The 19,467-nt window shown below is 41.5% G+C and overlaps 1 protein-coding gene across 1 annotated transcript in view; it reads right to left on the reverse strand.

Moving 5' to 3' along the window:
• LOC126204205 (radial spoke head protein 3 homolog) overlaps positions 1-19,467 on the reverse strand; it is a 340,719-nt gene that overhangs the window by 71,870 nt on the left and 249,382 nt on the right. The window lies entirely within an intron of this gene.

Consider the following 19,467-nt stretch of genomic DNA (forward strand, 5'->3'; position numbering starts at 1 on the left):
AGGAGAAGAAGGCGAGGAGAAGAAGGCAAGGTAAAAAGTAAGGAAGACAGTGAGAGAGGGAGAAGGACAAAGAAAGGAAACAAACAGAGGAAGGAAGAAACCAGAATAAGCGAAAAACCAAAATGCCCACAAATGTAAGTCGTTGAACCGTCCGCCTCCGGACGCAGGCGCAAACTCTCCCCTTGAGGGGGAGGGACTCCTTTTAGTCGCCTGTTACGACGGGCAGGAATACCTCGGGCCTATTCTTACCCCGGACCCGCAGGGGGTGTCTCCCTTCATGATCACCATTACATTGTCATTTCCCGCTTTTGTTAGTATGGCGATGTTAATTTTTTGCCATTTCTTCAGGTGCGCTGCTTTTGGAGATTATGGAGGATTGGTGTATTCTGATTATTTTTAGTAGTTCTGTACCGAGTAATTCCCTTGTCACGTTTGCGTTAAAATTTGATGCGTGAAATCTTGTTCGATCCTTTACAATGTATATACATTCTGTTATTTTAAAACAAGATATTCGGAACATCAAAAGTAACACGTCACATAGCACACTTGGTGACCACTTAATAGCCTGCAATCACCGCTCAGCTAGAATATACACAGATTAAAATATTAAAATCCACGTATCGCCCATACCAAAAACTTATGCTAGAAGAAAACTTCCACGTACAGAAACCAAGAGCAAAAGGAAAACAGATTATAAAAACCTTAATTACGGTATACAATGGCACAGTATTCAACACATTTAAAAAAATACAAAAATGACAAAACAAACCGTTAAGAATGAACACACATACGTAAAGTGGGAGACAGAGAGGGGGGGAGGGGGAGGGGAGATAGATGAAGTTGAAATTCCGTACCAGGAAGACTGCGAAAACATGTTAAAATCAACAGGGACAAATCATACAGCAGAAATATAAGCATTGTGTTTAGCGAAATTCAAAATTTTAACTTGCGAGTTTGGTACTTTAAGAAACAGTACCACATTTATTTATACAACAGATGAAAATGCAGATGAGGACAGATGAAAATAACTGTACGTAACACCAAAATATGACTACAAAATATTTTTGCATAGCAAAATTAAATTTATAGATAAAGTGATATACACTACTGGCCATTAAAATTGCTACACCAAGAAGAAATGCAGATGAGAAACGGGTATTCATTGGACAAATATATTATACTAGAACTGACATTTGATTACAAAAAAAAAAAAAAAATGGCTCTGAGCACTATGGGACTCAACTGCTGAGGTCATAAGTCCCCTAGAACTTAGAACTACTTAAACCTAACCAACCTAAGGACAACACACACATCCATGCCCGAGGCAGGATTCGAAACTGCGACCGTAGCGGTCGCGCGGTTCCAGACTGTAGCGCCAGAACCGCTCGGCCACCAGCGGCCGGCATTTGATTACATTTTCACGCAATTTGGGTGCATAGATCCTGATAAATCAGTACCCAGAACAACCACCTCTGGCCGTAATAACGGCCTTGATACGCCTGGGCATTGAATCAAATAGAGCTTGGATGGCGTGTACAGGTACAGCTGCCCATGCAGCTTCCACATCAAGAGTAGTGACTGGCGTATTGTGACGAGCCAGTTGCTCGGCCACCATTGACCAGACTTTTTCAATTGGTGAGAGACCTGGAGAATGTGCTGGCCATGGCAGCAGTCGAACATTTTCTGTATCCAGAAAGGCCCGTACAGGAACTGCCACATGCGGTCGTCCATTATCCTGCTGAAATGTAGGGTTTCGCAGGGATCGAATGAAGGGTAAAGCCACGGGTCGTAACACATCTGAAATGTAACGTCCACTGTTCAAAGTGCCGTCAATGCAAACAAGAGGTGACCGAGACGTGTAACCAATGGCAACCCATACCATCACACCGGGTGATACGCCAGTATGGCAATGACGAATCACGCTTCCAATGTGCGTTCACCGCGATGTTACCAAACACGGATGGGACCATCATGATGCTGTAAACAGAACCTGGATTCATCCGAAAAAATGACGTTTTGCCATTCGTTCACCCAGGTTCGTCGTTGAGTACACCATCGCAGGCTCTACTGTCTGTGAGGCAGCGTCAAGGGTAACCGCAGCCATGGTCTCCGAGCTGATAGTCCATGCTGCTGCAAACGTCGTAGAACTGTTCGTGCAGATGGTTGCTGTCTTGCAAACGTCCCCATCTGTTGACTCAGGGATCGAGACGTAGCTGCACGATCCGTTACAGCCATGCGGGTAAGACGCCTGTCATCTCGACTGCTAGTGATACGAGGCCGTTGGGATCCAGCACGGCGTTCCGTATTACCCTCCAGGACCCACCGATTCCATATTCTGCCAACAGTCATTGGATCTCGACCAATGCGAGAAGCAATGTCGCGACACGATAAACTGCAGTCGCGATAGGCTACAATCCGACCTTTATCAAAGTCGGAAACGTGATGATACGCATTTCTCCTCCTTACACGAGGCATCACAACAACGTTTCACCAGGCTACGTCGGTCAACTGCTGTTTGTGTATGATAAATCGGTTGGAAACTTTCCTCATGTCAGCACGTTGTAGGTGTCGCCAGCGGTTCCAACCTTGCGTGAATTCTCTGAAAAGCTAATCATTTGCATATCACAGCATCTTCTTCGTGACGGTTAAATTTCGCGTCTGTAGCACGTCATCAGCGTGGAGAAACAATTTTAATGGCCAGCAGTGTATTTAGCTCTTTAACGAAACTCACAATAACATGTTTGTTGCAAATGGCAAGTTTGAAGGGATACGAGATGGTAATAGCAGGAAAACTGAAATCTTCGGCTTTTCTTACAGCAAACGAAGGCCATGGTGCCTGGGCAGCGAGCATTTTTCCGCGTGGAGTAGGCTGCAGCCCTACGAGACACATTACAACTACGATGAGACATTTTTCTATCATGAACGAGCCGCTACAGAACGGCTGTCACTGTTCCTGACGTTTACGCCCAAGATTTAGACTGGAAACAACTTTGCTGTTAGAGCCTCAAAACGAAACGATGATTAAATCTAACATTCAATCTCCTACCACCCAAAATGGAATGGATGTCTCACCTATGTATTTTTTGTAAGTGATCAGCCAGCTACGTTTCCCAGTGTAATTGTTCTCGCTTTCCTCTGGTATTACTGGCCTTTTAATTGAAATTGTTTGAACATTTGGCCAAATTTACGGTATCTTAAAGGACGTGAGATAACGTGATTATGTGGGTCAACATTAGTGATGCAGGGAGATTGAGGGCATTTTTTATGTCAGACAGACTTTTACGAGGGTCGTTCAATACGTATTGCCCTACATTTTTTAAGCCATTAATGTACATAGACAAACGTCCTTTTTGGTGCTTCACATCTGATGTTTGTTCTGTCCGCCGGTGAGGTTTCGAACCGTTCTGGCAGATGCCAGAGCCGTAGTACAGTGTCAAAATGGCGTCTGCATACGATTCACGTTACAAGCAGCCTGTTGTTATTGAGTTCCTGTGTGTAGAAAAAGAAACCCTGGTAAACACCCATAAGTGTTTATGTGCAGTGTATACCGATGCTGAAGTTGATAGGAGTACAGTTGGGCGATGGGTAAAGGAAGTTACAGCCTCAGGAAATGCAGAAACAGAGCTACATGATCAGCCACGCTGGGGACGTCCTGTCACAGCCATTGCTCCAGACATGCTGAATCGTGCGGATGCCATTATTCGTGCCGACCGGCGCATTACAACTCGACAATTGTCTCCAAAGTTGTCCGTCAGCATTGGAAGTGCGTCTGCAATGATTGGGAGTCTCGGATATTCAAAGAGCTGCTGACGAATGCTCACAGTGGACCACAAAGACCATTTCATCTGAATTGTTGGAGCGTTTTGAGATCGACAGAGAAGCCTTTCTGTCACGGATCGTTACGGAGGACAAAATCTGGATGCACCACAGAAACAAAAAGGCAGTCCATGGAGGAGTCGCAACATCCTCATTCACCACAAAAGAAGAAATTCAAGACAACCCCCCCCTGCTGAAAAAGTCATCGTGACACTCTTCTGGGATCGTGATGCCAAGAGGGTCAAGCATCAATTCAGAGGCATACGTGAAGACTCTGAATAAACTCAAGAACCATTTCCGGCGTCTTCGACCGGACAAGAATCCAGCAGACCTCTTGCTCCAACACGATAATGCACGTCCACATACAAGTCTGAGAACCCGGGAACACATCGCCAAATTGGGTTGGACATCATTGCCTCACCCACCCTACAGTCCAGACCTGGCACCCTCGGACTTCCATCTCTCTGGGCCTCTTAAAGGATCTCTACGGGAAACACTGAAGATGACGAGGGTGTCAGTCATGCAGTGAAAATATGACTACGGCTACAGGACAAGAGTTTTTACCAGCAGGGAATACATGCTCTTCCACAATGTTGGCGTACGGCTATGGAACGTAGTAAAATAGGACATGGACAAGACATGTTGATGTATATTGTCACCAAATTCTGATTCTGAACAATAAATTCTGAGAAAAAAATGTGGGGAATTACTTATTGAACGACCCTCGTGCATCTTTGATAATAATATTTTAGACGTTTTATGCTCATTCGTTTCTACTAATTTAGTAAGTGCGCTAATAACCTCGTTGCTGACGGTCCATGAACCATAAAACACAAACACACACCATCACCTAAAACCCAAATTCCACATTTCCAATTTTTTTTTCAGGAATCTCTATTGTCTTCTTCATTGTGGCGCAATAAGTTGACACTGTGCATGTTTCGATCTAATGGACGAAATGAAGATTTCCGAAACTTTTTACAAGGACACAGACTGGTCTTCTCAAAACGCGCCAAACCAGTCACCGAAACAGAAACCAACTGATTCCTGTATTTCCATTTGCGTTGTCTTAAACCCCTTCATTTTATGATATAGTGAGTTGATTTTAGCAGTTTACTGATGACATCATCACATTATTTGCCGATTATCGACAGTATATGACTTCTACCAGTCAGAAAGACTTTTTTCCGTCTGCAGTATTCGGCCTTGCCAATTACGAACCCAATTTTGTGAAGTAATAACTCTGAACACTGACGAGGATATGGGGAAAAAAAGATGGCACGTATTCATACAGCTTAGTCAAAATGCAGTAGTAATTTTCATTTAACATTCAATACTGTACTATCGTGTCTATGAAGGTAGAGTTCGATATCAACGCTAACTGAACTGCGAGATTTCGGAAAAGATAACTAAAAAATTCTTCGACAGGCGGACTTTAAGTGCAAAGTCACTGTACTCTCTCTGTGCGGCTGGTCCCGGCGGAGGTTCGAGTTCTCCCTCGGGCATGGGTGTTTGTATTTGTCCTTAGGATAATTTACTTTAAGTAGTGTGTAAGCTTAGGGACTGATGACCTTATCAAGTAAGTCCCATAAGATTTCACACACATTTGAACATTTTTGAAGTATACTCTCTTAAATTTAGATACAACGAAGACCATAGGCAGCGATTATGGGACAATGTCAAAATTATCCTGCTGCCGCTGAATAGCCAAGAAGATTAAGTTGCTAACACCGAATTACTTAATAATATGCGATTTGCTACTACATGTCTTCCTCTAAATCTACTGGCTATTGACAAAGTAAAAAACCAAACTTTCTGTCGATAGACACTATTTCCCGGTTGTGGTTTGAAGTCTGTAACTTGCGCGTCACGATCCGTGATATTACCATGACACTCAACACTATTTATCAAGCTTGGAAGTATAAATAGGGTGCCAACACATCTCTGTTACACTTTGAAAAAATCAAAGAAAAATCAAAGAAGCTCTTCTGCAGCTCTTAATGCGCCAAAAAACCTGCGTACTCTATTCGACAGCTAATTTCCTGAAAGTCTGTCTGTAGGTATAACTAATAGTTCTGAAGTGGTCTACATACGGTTTATCTTGAGTTTCGAGAGATGTTTTGTGACCTTATTTACTTTAGTTTAACTTTGTCAGGTTCGATTATTAGATGCACTGGCAGAACGCACGAAAGAGTATTTGACTGCTGCACTTTTGGCGATACGGTGATTTTTGTTGATTAGTGATCTGCAGGAAATGAGTGTGGATATTGACAAACACAATGATTATGCTTCCTATTACCTAGAGTCGACTAAATCTTTCGGAAAGAAGGCAATCAGTAGTATGTGTCTAATCGTTTCAAACAAATGGATTTTGTTACTAAATTTGTGCACAACTATTCATTGAGAGATATCATGAAAAATGTCGCTATTAAATCAATTTTAAAGGTAGACCAATGAAAATTGCTATTTAGTTTCCCGGACATGAGTAAAGAAATACATGTTTCAGCATTTTTGGAAATTTAACCCTGTGAGGGTGAAATAGTGGGTGAAAGCTCTTTTTGAAAATATATCTTATTGAAGAACTACTAAAGTATTTTTAAAGCTACATCTATGAACATTGCTATTTGACTTTCCGGTTGCAAATAAAGAAATACACATTTCAATGTTTTCGGAAACTGAACTTCTAAGGGAGTGAAATAGAGTATGAGATTTTTTAGGAAAATATTTTATTATGAAAGGATTTTTAAAGACAAGTTTATGAAAATTTAAATTTGGCTTCTCAGTTAGAAATAAAAAACTGGTGTTTCACTGTTTTTGAAAATTCAGCCCCTATAGGGGTGAAACAGAGATGAAAGTTTTTATGGAAGTATTTCATTGTTTAGACCTCTTTTAAGCTAAATCTATGAAAATTTGAATTGTATTTCGATTATCTGTTAGAAATAAAACTTAGGCTTGTCACTGCTTTTGGAAATTCAGACCCTAAGGAGGTAAAATATGGGGTGAAACTTTCCATGAAAATATTGCACTGCGAAAGCATTTTCAAAGCTAAATCTTTGAAAACTGGTGTTTTGATTCTCGGTTAGAGATGAAAAAATACGTGTTTCACTAGTTTTGGAAATTCAACCCCTAAGGGGGTGAAATAGTGTCAGGCTGATTAACTGACACATCGTCGCCCAGCCCAAACCGCTAAGGATTGAAGAAGTTTGGAAAGGGTGTGGATCTTGTACTGTAGGCACCGCTTAAGAAGGTATTCGAAATTCCACTCCTAAGTTGGTGAAACAGGGGATGAAAGGTTTTCTGAAAGTATGTCGCTATTAAAGGAATTTTGAAGATATAACTACGAAAACCTGTATTTGGTTTCTCAGAAAGAAAATAAAAAATACGAATTTCAGCATCTTTGGAAATTCAGCCACTAAGGGGGTAAAATAGTGAGTGAAAGTTTTTTTGAAAATAAATAATTACTAAAGATCTAGTAAAGGATTTTAAGGCTACACCTATGACAAATGGTATCTGACTTCTCGGTTAGAAATTAAAAGATACGTGTTTCAGTGTTTCTGGAAATTTAACCTCTAAGGTAATGCAATAGAGGATCAAAATTTTAAGAACATATTTAGTTACATTAAAAAAATTTAAAGCAAAATTTATGAAATGTGCTATTTCCCTTCTTGGTTAGATACAAAGAAATATTTGTTGGGGATACAAGTTGCTATCTTTAACAAAAACTTAGTACTCCATCTACCAGAATCGCTATGTTGGCCAGAAGTATATTCGGAAAAGACCATGCTTATATGGCCTTAAATGGCGTGAAAAGTTTAGAAGATGTTTCAATTAGTGAAGAACATAAAAGTTAAGTTAAATAAAAACAAAAAAGACTGTGCACGCCATACAGTGTACGCGAGCGAAGCACTGGCCGCTAAGCTTGCTTGTAAGCAACAGTTGTAAAGCGCATGCTAGATGCTGGAAAAGTCTCGCTGCCAGAGTGTAAATTAATACAGTTTTTGTGGAAGTGTGTATAGTGATATAACAAATGGACATCAAAATGGAGGCAGACAAATGGACACTAACCGAAAAAAGCCGCCTATACTGTCACAAGCCAGCACCCAGCATTATGCTAGCAATAATTATGTAACTTCCTGAAACCATCTGAAGACGAACCTGAAAAGGTTGGAAAACCGGTTCATGGAATAAAACATAATTATTCAAAAATATGACTGGTTGCAGTTTTGTATAACTTATTATTATTATTCACGTTTGGGCCCTACTGGACCACGCGAAGTACAATCACGGGGCATTCAGTTATTTTCTTTTAGACTTTCTCTCTGCCCAAATTGTTTTCATTCTCTCGGAATGAGCTCTTTTCCTTTCATCAGACCATGTGGTTCCAGTTTTCTTTGGTTTTTCAGCTTGACCAACTACCCAGTCATGAATTTTTTGCCTAAATAATTTTCTGTCTTGAATTTCATCTTGTTTTATATCTGCCTCTTTCATGTCCTCTTTTATAGCAGCAATCCATTTTATTGTCTCAAATTTAGCTTTACTTCGATTTTCGTAGAATTCCACTACTTGTTTAGTTAGTCTGGTAGCATCCATTCTTTTAATATGCCCATAAAATTTTAATCTGCGTTTTTTCATATCTGAATATATGCTGGTGTATTGTTGAATTTCACTATTTGCTCTTAGCCTGTATGTTCCTTCTTCAGTATATTTTGGACCTAGAATTTTTCTGATTACTTTTCTTTCTCTTTTTTGGATTTCTTGAATGTCCTTTTTTCTGTTTAAAATTAGCGTTTCAGCCCCATAAAGGCACTCTGGTTTTATGACCGTGTTGTAATGTCTCAATTTAGAGTACCTCGAGAGACATTTTTTGTTGTAGATGTCTTTTGTAAGTCTAAAAGCTGTCTCCATCTTTTGACAACGAATTTCATTTCCAATTTTTTCTAGACCAGTCTCTGAGATTGTTTCACCTAAATATTTGAATTGCGAAACTCTTTTGATTTTTCCATACTTAGTTTCCAAAAGTTTGGGTGCCAGTTTGTTGCTAGTCATATACTGTGTTTTTTCAAATGAGATTTGGAGACCTACTCTTTCTGCTGTTTCTTTAAGGATTTCTATTTGTTTCTGAGCAATTTGGATGTCCTGCGTTAGAATAACCAAGTCGTCTGCAAAGGCCAAACAGTCTATTCGAATATTTGTTCGTCCTAATTTCACTGGTTGGTCAATTTTAAACTCCAATTTTCGTTCGCGCCACTCTTGTATTACTTTTTCTAGAACGCAGTTAAATAGCAACGGAGAGAGTCCATCACCTTGCCTCACGCCTGTTTTTATTTCAAAGGATTCTGAAATTTCTCCTCTGAACTTTACTTTTGATTTTGTACCAGTTAGCGTGTCTCTGATAATTGCCGTGGTTTTAGGATCCAGGCCTTGTTCTTTCACAATTTGGAAAAGAGATTCACGATCCACTGAGTCATAAGCCTTTCTAAAATCTACAAAGGTACAAACTAGTTTTTTATTGTAAATTTTTTGATGTCTGAGAATTAGTTTGAGGACTAAAATCTGTTCTGGGCAAGATCTATTTGGCCTGAAACCTGCTTGATATTCGCCAATTTTCCATTCAAGTTGTTGTTGTGCTCGGTTCAGAAGACATTGAGAGAGGATTTTGTTTGTGACTGGAAGAAGAGAAATTCCTCTGTAATTATTAACATCAGTTTTGTCTCCCTTCTTATGAAGTGGGTGAATCAAGGCGGTTTTCCATTCATCAGGAATTTTTTCAGTTTGCCAAATGTTTTGCATGATTGAAGTAATTTCTTTAACGGTTTTTGGACCAGCTGCCTTTAAAAGTTCTGCAACAATTCCATCTTCACCAGATGCTTTGTTGTTTTTCAACCTATGAATTTCTTTAATGATATCCTCTTCATTTGGTGCAAGTGAAACTGGATTGCATTGTTGGGGAATTTTTGGTGGAAATCTTTCTGTGGGCTCGGGGCAATTTAGAAGATTCTTAAAATATTTAGAAAGTTCTTTGCAATTTTCTTGGTTGTTAAGAGCCAACTGTCCATTTTCCTTCTTGAAGCAAAGATTCTGGGGTTGGTACCCCTTTATTTTGGTTTTAAAAGTTTTATAAAAATTTCTGGTATTGTATTTCTGAAAAACTTCTTCAATTTCTAAGAGTTGACTATTCTCATATTGTCTTTTTGTTTGTCTAATTAGTTTTGAAGTGTCTTTTCTAGTTGCCATGAATGTATCATATGTGTCTTCTGTCTTGTTGCTATTCCATGCTTTAAATGCCTCTTGTCTAGCTTTAATTGCATGATCACAGTTTTCATTCCACCAAGCATGTTTCTTGTGTTTTCGTAAAGGAATTTGATCTTGAGCTGTTTTGATAATCTTGTGTTTGAGTTGTTCCCAATTTTGTGCACTTGTTTTGTCAAATTCGTCTGCTAATAATGATGGTTGGATTTTACTGGTGTCAAATTTGGGGATTAATGGTGTCCTTTTGTTGAAATTTTGGGGTTTTAGCTTTAGTTTCACACGGGTTAAGTAATGGTCTGAGTCAATATTGGCGCCTTTACGAACTTGAACATTTAAAATTTCTTTGTGACATGGATACGAGATTGCAATATGGTCAATTTGGAATTCACCTATGTCCTTGTTAGGTGATCGCCATGTCTTTTGTTTTGAAGGTTTTTTCTTAAAATGACTTGACATAATTTTGAGATTGAAATTTCTGCAAAATTCTACCAGCCTCTTTCATTTTGATTGGTCCATTTATGTGCAGGGAATTCACCGACCGTTTTTCTAAATTTTCTCTCTTTCCCTAACTGCGCATTAAAATCACCCATTAAAATCTTTACATAATTTTGAGGAATTTTGGAGACTGTATTCTCTAACACTTCCCATGACTTATTTGCTTTTTCTGGATTTGTTTTATTCTCCTGGTTGATAGGCATGTGTGCGTTAATTAAACAGTACATTTTATTTGCACATTTCATGGAAATTGTCATTAGTCTGTTGTTTACTGGATTTACTTCGATTACGGAGCCAAGAATGTCTTGCGAAATTGCGAATGCAACACCCAGATGCGGAGTGTTTTTAAGAATTCTTTTGTCTGTTTTACTTTTGAACAATCGGTAGTTTCCAAAATCCATGGTATTCTCATCAGGCAACCTTGTTTCTTGCAGGGCTAAAATTTTGATATTTTGTTCTTTTAGTGTGTCTCCTAACTTATTTATATTGAGGAAATTTTCTCTGTAGTAGACACGTAAGGCTTCGAGAGACCGCATCGGTCTCCCTTCCACTTCCTCAAACGTTTTTCTTTGTGAGACCACGGCAGTATCATCGGTGTATATAACCTGTCTCATCTCAACGTTTATAGGCTGCCCGTTTGTAAAGTTGTTATATAACTAGCGATAGGGCACTGTCTTTGGGTAGGCCGTTATTTTGCCTTTTCCGTGGCTATTCCTTCCCTGTAACATCACATAAAAATGTTTGTTTTGAAGGAGACATTGCACTAACGTCACCAGTCGTAAGTCCTTAGTCATGTCATAAAAATTAATGAGCAGCCGTTGCCGACTGACAGTATCAGAGACAGCCGAGACGTCTATAAAAGCCGGCCGAAGTGGCCGTGCGGTTAAAGGCGCTGCAGTCTGGAACCGCAAGACCGCTACGGCCGCAGGTTCGAATCCTGCCTCGGGCATGGATGTTTGTGATGTCCTTAGGTTAGTTAGGTTTAACTAGTTCTGAGTTCTAGGGGACTAATGACCTCAGCAGTTGAGTCCCATAGTGCTCAGAGCCATTTGAACCATTTTCGTCTATAAAAGCGACTCCAGTTACCAGCTTCCGTTCGAATGTGTACTCTATGTTGAATGAGACTGAATATTTGTGCTAAAAACTCTGTCAAAGACGATTCTTTCAAGTGCGTTGTAGAGATGACAGAGTTGACACAGGGCTGATGCTCTATGGCTCTGTAGGTTCTTTTCCTGGCTTTAGCAGAGCCACCGCCTTGGCTTCTCTCCAGAGTTTCATGATGTGGGTGGTAATGATACAGCTATAGTGTACAGTCCATTTTAGGGCTGCAGGCCCAAAACGCTTAATTTCTTCAGTGTGGTTATCATGCGAGTCAGCAGTTTTTTGTTCTCTCATTTGATGGAGCGTTCTTCTTATCTCCTCACTACTGAACGGCGTGGTGAGGACGTCCACTTCATTCTCACATTACGTTGGATTTTGTGGCTTTTCACTTTATATGACATTTTCGCTTTTAACAGATGGTGGTGACCTATCCTATCGGGAGTTACTCCCGTCAGACCAGGTGTTGGAATTGTATGATCGCTGCAGCGATCTTTTTACTAACTTCCACGTTCGCCGGCTTTCACGTAGAGATTCATTACGATTTTGGACAATCTATCCGTTCGCGCTGTTGATACCGCATGTAGGTCTTCTACGTCTGCTTGAATAGTGATTTTGCAAAAAGGATCGTCGTCGTATATACAGTGGTATTCTTGCGAAAGTTTTTTAGTTCCTCCTTCCAGGCTAGCAATGTATTCAGTCCTACAGCTCTTCAGTATGTATGTACTTTTCGAATATTATTTTTTATCAGCAGCAAAATGTAATAAGAACTGGTTAGTGGTTCAAACTGCATGATTTCTCCATCCAGTTCTTCTGTACAACACAGCCCTGATTTTTTAAAAATTAAAGCGTCTTTTAAAGGGAACTACTTCTGGTTTGTTATCCGCACTGACTATGACAGCGACCGGCTTCTAGTACTGTACTTAGTACCTTTCAGATATCTATAAATTTACCTCTGTTCGTTAACATCCGTGCCAAGTTTCACTTATGTGATGTCTTCTGGTTCGGTGTACCCCTTGCTTTATACCGCATACATGCAGTATCGGTTAGCGCTCTTGGAAGTTATGAGCACCAATCACTACATCGCAGATCCATAATAAAAGTGATATTGTCTGACGTTATGACAAGGTATCTGTTGCGGGGTTTGCTGATACACAGAAAATCCGTGGTGGATTTCAGTATATAGCTGATACTTTGTGTGCGTTGTGAGGATGTGTCTTTGTGTGTTTGATCCACAGAGTTAATTTCACTTTTATTATTTAACAGGAGCGTTACCGGATAGTCCGGCATTGCCATTGCCAGCACCATTATGTACTTAATGTTGGAGGAAGGAGGGAAAGGATGAGGAGGATGATGAAGCTCAATTTTTGTACAAAGTTGTAAAAACTGAATACAGGGACAAGTTTTTATAGAAAAAGATGTTTTTTTACCCTCTCTCTTATATGAGCTGTAAGAAAAGTCCCTTACAACAAAGTACACAACTGCATACCATGTGTGTTACGGCACTTTGATACTTTACAAATACGTTATATGATGCGTCTTCAGCTGTTACTTTCATCGTAGCAACAGCAAGCACAGTGACTAAATGCTGCATAAACACTGCTGCTGCCCAAGACGGTAATGCCGAAACAGAATGTGTCATACTTAGTCATCAACTGCCTTCGATATTTATGTCAGTTTCCCACACTGCTTCTCCCAATCTATCTGAATGATAGTACATTCTAGATTTGTACTATAACTTTGACACCCCTGTCACCTGGTATACAGACACTAACAACCATCCCACCGTTGAACGTAAAAATTATACAGATTTTGCTCATAAAACTAAAAGAAAACGGACTACGCCTACTTTCGTGGAAACAGGACATTTATTGTCGTTGTTATTTTTTTTTAATAGATGCACACATGCAGGAGGTGCGTTGATGTTAAATACACTGAAGCGCCATAGGCACGCATATTCAAATACAGAGATACGTAAACAGGCAGAATACGGCCTTGCGGTCGACAGTGCCTACCTGAGACAACAAGTGTCTGACGCTGTTTTTAGATCGGTTGCTGCTGCTACAATAACAGGTTATCAAGGTTTAAGTGAGTTTGAAAATGATGTTATCGTAGGCGCATGAGCGATGGGACACAGCTTCTCCGAGGTTGCGATGAAGTGGGGATTTTCCCGGATGACCATTTCAAGAGTGTACCGTGAATATCAGGAATCCGGTAAGGCATCAAATCACCGACATCGCTGCTGCTGGAAAAAGATCCTGCAACGACGGGACCAACAATGACAGAAGAGAATTGTGCAACGTGACAGAAGTGCAACCCTTCCCCAAATTCCTGCAGGTTCCAATGCTGGGCCATCAGCAAGTGCCAACACGCGAACCTTTCAACGAAATATCATCGGTATGGGCTTTCGGAGCCGAAGGCTCACTTGTGTACCCTTGATGACTGCACGACACAAAGCTTCACACCTCGCCTGGGCCCATCAGCACAGACATTGGACTGTTGATGACTGAAAACTTGTTTCCTGGTCGGACGAGTCTCGTTTCAGATTGTATCGAGCAGATGGATGTGTACGGGTATGGAGGCAACCTCATGAATTCATGGGGACTGTTCAAGCTGTCTGACTCTCTGTAATGGTGTGGGGCACGTGCAGTTGGAGCGATATGTGACCCCTGTATACGTAGGTATGACACTGACAGGTGACACGTACGGAAATATCCTGTCTGATCACCTGCACTCATGTCTATTGTGCATTCCGATGGGCTTGGGCGACTCCAGCAGGGCAAGCGACATCCTATACGTCTAGAATTGCTAGAGAGTGGCGCAAGGAAGACTCTTCTGAGTTTAAACGCTTCCGCTGGCCACCAAAGTCACCAGACATGAACATTATTGAGCACATCTAGGATGCCTTGCAACGTGCTGTTTAGAAGAGATCTCCACCCAGTCGTACTCTTACGGATTTATGGACAGCGCTGCAGGTTTCATGGTGTCAGTTCCCTCCAGCACTACTTCAGACATTAGTTGAGTCCGTGCCTGAAGTGTAACAGTTTCATACTTTTTTTTTTCCTTTATTGTATTTTTAGCACCTCATACAGGCGGGCTGTCAGCAGCATAGTACGCCGCGCTTCAGCCTTAAGTGGTACAATCATATGACAAAGAGGCGACATAGACAATACAATGAAAATGGCGGGCAAAAAAGTAGAGACAAAAAACAAGAAACATGAAGCCGTTCACACTGGACGATATAAACATTAACACTTGTTGACACGGCGCACTGAACACGGAGGACGGCGACGGCACAGGTGAACAGTGGAGTTGTAACTGCTAAAGAACGCGAAACACAAAACGAAGCACACACACGAGACACTGATGGCGACGATCTCCGGCGCGCGAATGTTCACTATGCGTGTGCGAGTCCGGGGACCTGACAAGAGAGGAGGAGGAGGAAGGGGAGTGGGAGAGCGAGAGGGGAGAGCAGAGATGCCACGGGCAGGGGAGATAGGGGGGAGGAAGGGGGAGGGGAAGCCCGGGGGAAGAGGGGTGGAGGGAGGGGACGGGAGAAAAGGAAAGAGAAGGGAAGGGAAGAGAAGGGAGGGAGGGTGCCTAAAGGAAAGGACACCGGAAGTGGGGGGTGGGGCAACAGTTTCATAGGCTCTTCAGTGTATAAGTGTTCCGCATCGCATAATGGCTGGCAGGGCATTATAGTGGCGCCGTGTGAGGTAGTGCCGCGCAGCGCAGACACAAACAAGTTGCTGGCAGAGTAGCTATCACTTATCTTACATTATCAGGGGGCGTCAGGGTCTGTTGTGCACGATGTCGGTGATGTTAGCGCAGACTGACCGTGCGGACCGTGCAACCACATGCTTCGCCAAGGACTCATTGTAGTGAAGACTATGCACTCAGATATGGGGGTGGGGGCTGCGGTCAGCAAAGACGACTTGTGGAAGCTGCAGCAGCTGCTCTTGTGAGACGACACTCTGAAGGTGTAATTAGAGCAGTGAAGTACTTTCCATTAGTTGTGGTAGTGTGTACTGACTTTCCTGAATTTCGATTATACCTGGGATACAGAGTTGTGTGTCTAGCAAAGCAGATGGAGCCGTCTCTAGCGAACTCTAATATCAAACAACAGTAGACACATTTCTCAGCTGTATGCTTACAAGTACTACACATATTAATCTCCTCTCTGTCGAACACCGGCATCTCGTCAATTGAACACATTTCCCGCCAAAACAAAAGATAGTACGTTCTACTCCAGCCTTTTTCCGCGTCAACCTGTAGGTGAAGGATAGAGTTCGAGCACGTACACAACTAGTTGTGAGTGGTATTGTGAAATTCTTTCCCAACATGATAACACCAGTTGTATGACATTGTCAATTTTCGACCTGTATTGTGATTTTAGGTGCTCCTTGTGTAACGCTATGTATGTAGCTGTGTAATTAGAACCGATCTTTATGAATTGTTACATAATTAACGCCGACCCTTCCTTCAATTTCCCTACTAAAATAAAGTACACTAACTTAACATTTTCCTCCTACATCTGGACAGTTTCCGTGTGTTTGGAGGATGCACTTGGGGTTCCATCCAGAAGTACGATGGTTCTACTCCCAGAAAGGGTACCACCGTTTTCAATTTCATGACAGTTCCCAGATGGGAGGCTGAGATGGGATGCCAGAACAGCCTTGCGACACAGAAATTCCCCGCCAAAATTCGAAATTCCCGCCAAATTCGAAAATCCCACCAATAGTGTAGGTGAGGGAGGGATAGGGGTAGTGGTGGTGAGGAGGAGGTGGCGGGCACCCACGTACCAGCTGGGGAAAACACATGACGTCATATGGGATTAGGGTGGTTGGGTGTAATTAATTGACCATTTAATTAATTTGCAAATCAATTTTATTTTAAAATTGCGCCCGGGACTCCCTTATCCCATACTATTAGATATTAAGAATTCCGTATCTGCAGAGAGCCCATCAGTATTTAAGTCGTCAGTAAAGCTGTCTTTGACAAAAGCCATTTTAGTGGAGGAAGTCCGGCGTTTTTTTGGCAGTTGCTGCTCCGGTGTTGGAAGGTTTAGCCGACACTGACGTTACCGGGGGACGCCTGACTATTTTCAAAAAATCTGCGAGGAGGCTGCCCGCTCGTCCCCAGGCTGTGCCGTCATGACACTGACGCCGATGCGAGACGAGCGAGGTGGAGGCTCACCCTGGAGGCCGAGAGCTGCCACCTCAGTCAGCTGAGGCTCCCTTGTTAGGTCTCAGTCGCTTATCGCCGACCTCAATTCTGCAAAATTTACGACGTCATATTTGCGTTTCACGCAATACTAATGATGAAGTTTATGTTTTATTCAAAAGCATTTACATACACACGGCGTGGAGGAACTACTTTTTATTTTTTCTGATAAGCGATATTTTTACGCTTGTTTCCTAATCATTTATGATCCTTAAAGGTCACGGGGGACGTTGTTACACTCCTCATCTATAATGTCACGAAAGGTTTGATTGGCGGTCATCTTTAACGCAACAGCAATAGCGTGGCACATAATTTTTCTCTTGGAATGTGAACGAAATATCCATCCTAGGCTATGCAATTTTTTAAATTAGAATAAAGTTCAGGAACAAAATGTTAAATACGATATGATTAGAGCTAGTTACATTTAACTTTTGTTCCATAACTGCAAGCGCTTGCGTTTTTCATGACGTTATGGCAGTCAAATCGAAGATTCTACTTATAGCATACTAATTAGAGTGGAAACTTCACATTTACCATCTTGTTTAAAGCATCTAAATGGGTTTTATAACAGAGACGACAAAAATGTGATTTATTTGCATTGGGTGATGACCCGAAACATGAAATAGACAACGAGGAAAATAAGAATCATAAAGATTATGTGATTGTGAAAATATTTTCTGTATATACACTGTCAATAAGAAGCAGTTGTTTGCTTGAGTCTGTCCGTTAATACGTTTGTAGAGTGATATAGGACTGCCGTCGACTGCGATCTAAATTAATCTATTTTAGTCCGTGGTTGACGGTGGTATTTATCAGGTTTGCTTCTGCGTGTTTCTGCAGTGGAGTAAGAGATCACGTGTATACTTGTATATTTGCTAACGCTTCGACGTTCAAGACGAACGAGAAGGCGCATCAAAGCCACCTGAATTGCTATTTATTGGATTCACACGTGATCGATGTCAGATGCCACTGCGCGTGGTCTCATTAATTTCTCACTATTCTGTGATACTTTTCTGAGGTTAATAAAAGGCGAGTTATACAACAAAATAGGCAAAACGTTATTTGCAGAATGGCATTCCCCTAGTCAAACCACTTCCAGCGAAACAGCACGCAGTGCACTAACAGTAGACATATTTATTCTGTAAAACCGTAAACAGGTTTGCGTTAAATCAAAAGTAGCTTAGAGAGGATCTAGGGGAGGAGGGAGAGGTGGGAGGAGAGGGGGTCAGCGGGGTGTTGCTATTGTAAAATACATACTGTTGAAGCAATGTTAAAAGTTAACAAATTTTTGTCACGATTTGGATAACTGGCCTAGCTGTTTCCAGAGATTTTCTAGAAAACTTAGACACATATCGTGAGCTGCATATACTACTCAGTCATCGAAAAGTAGAATGTAAGTGTAGGAGTCATAGTTGTTTTTATATAGGTTTTGCTGAGTTTCTAAAAGTACAAACTTACACGGCTAGTATTTAGATCAGACAAACTTTGGACCTAAATCCTGAATAAACCAAAGAACGCGACGTATTTTTTTTTCTAGACGGATCTGTTTTATGTTTCTCTCTTCCCTTAGGTTTTCTTTTTCCTTCTTACCCTTCGGTTTCTGTTCGTGAGCATTCTTCAGTGGTGAAGAGGAGATGAGGAGAGGAGTTTCATTATCTGCACCCTTACTGTACTCAGTTCTAGCATTCCGGTTCAATTCCTGGCTGGATGTCCTTCACTGGATCACTATCTCTAGTCGTGTTATTAGTTCGATGATATGTGTAGCTCTATGATCTGAAGTGCAGTTTTATCTCTTTCAGTAAGATGCAAAAAAAAACAACAAGAAAACAGCAATCAATAAACTTTGGATCTGTGTGAGCGTACTCCCGGTTCTTTATATACTTTCGCTGCCTTCTCTACTGCAACTCTCTGGCAGTTGTCACTTGTGAATAAACCGTTGCGGTCGTGATTCGTCTACTCGGAAAGTTCACTAGGTGACAAATGTATCGTTAGATCCCACCATATGACAGCCAGATAGCTGCTATCACGGCCCGCCCCCGGTATCTGAGTAGTCGCTGGCACGGTAGCTCAGCGTGCTCGGTCAGAGGCTTAGCTGCCCTCTGTAATATATATAAAAAAAAAACTGTGTAAACATATCTACGAACAACCTGAACGACTGTTTTCGGACGTCCGCCACGAACAAATTCAACGAACAATATAGAACCAAAAGAGATTAAAAAAAAAGAAAAATGGTCAGCGCGACAGAATGTCAATCCTAAGGGCCCGGGTTCGATTCCCGGCTGGGTCGGAGATTTTCTCTCAGGGACTGGGTGCTGTGTTGTCCTAATCATCATCATTTCATCCCCATCGACGCGGAAGTCGCCGAAGTGGTGTCAAATCGAAGGACTTGCTCCCGGCGTAACGGTCTACCCGACGGGAGGCCCCAGTCACACGACATTTACTTTTAGCTGCTATCACGTGGACAGGGGAAGAGCACCACATCGACTTGACAGCTACTGCAATATACTAAACTGCAAATATTATTTGGTTAAACCCGCTTATATTATGAGCTGCATATTTTCATTCTAATGAAAATGATTTCTTGCC

This window comes from Schistocerca nitens, chromosome 9 (assembly GCF_023898315.1).
Source record: "Schistocerca nitens isolate TAMUIC-IGC-003100 chromosome 9, iqSchNite1.1, whole genome shotgun sequence".
NCBI classification, from domain to species: domain Eukaryota; kingdom Metazoa; phylum Arthropoda; class Insecta; order Orthoptera; family Acrididae; genus Schistocerca; species Schistocerca nitens.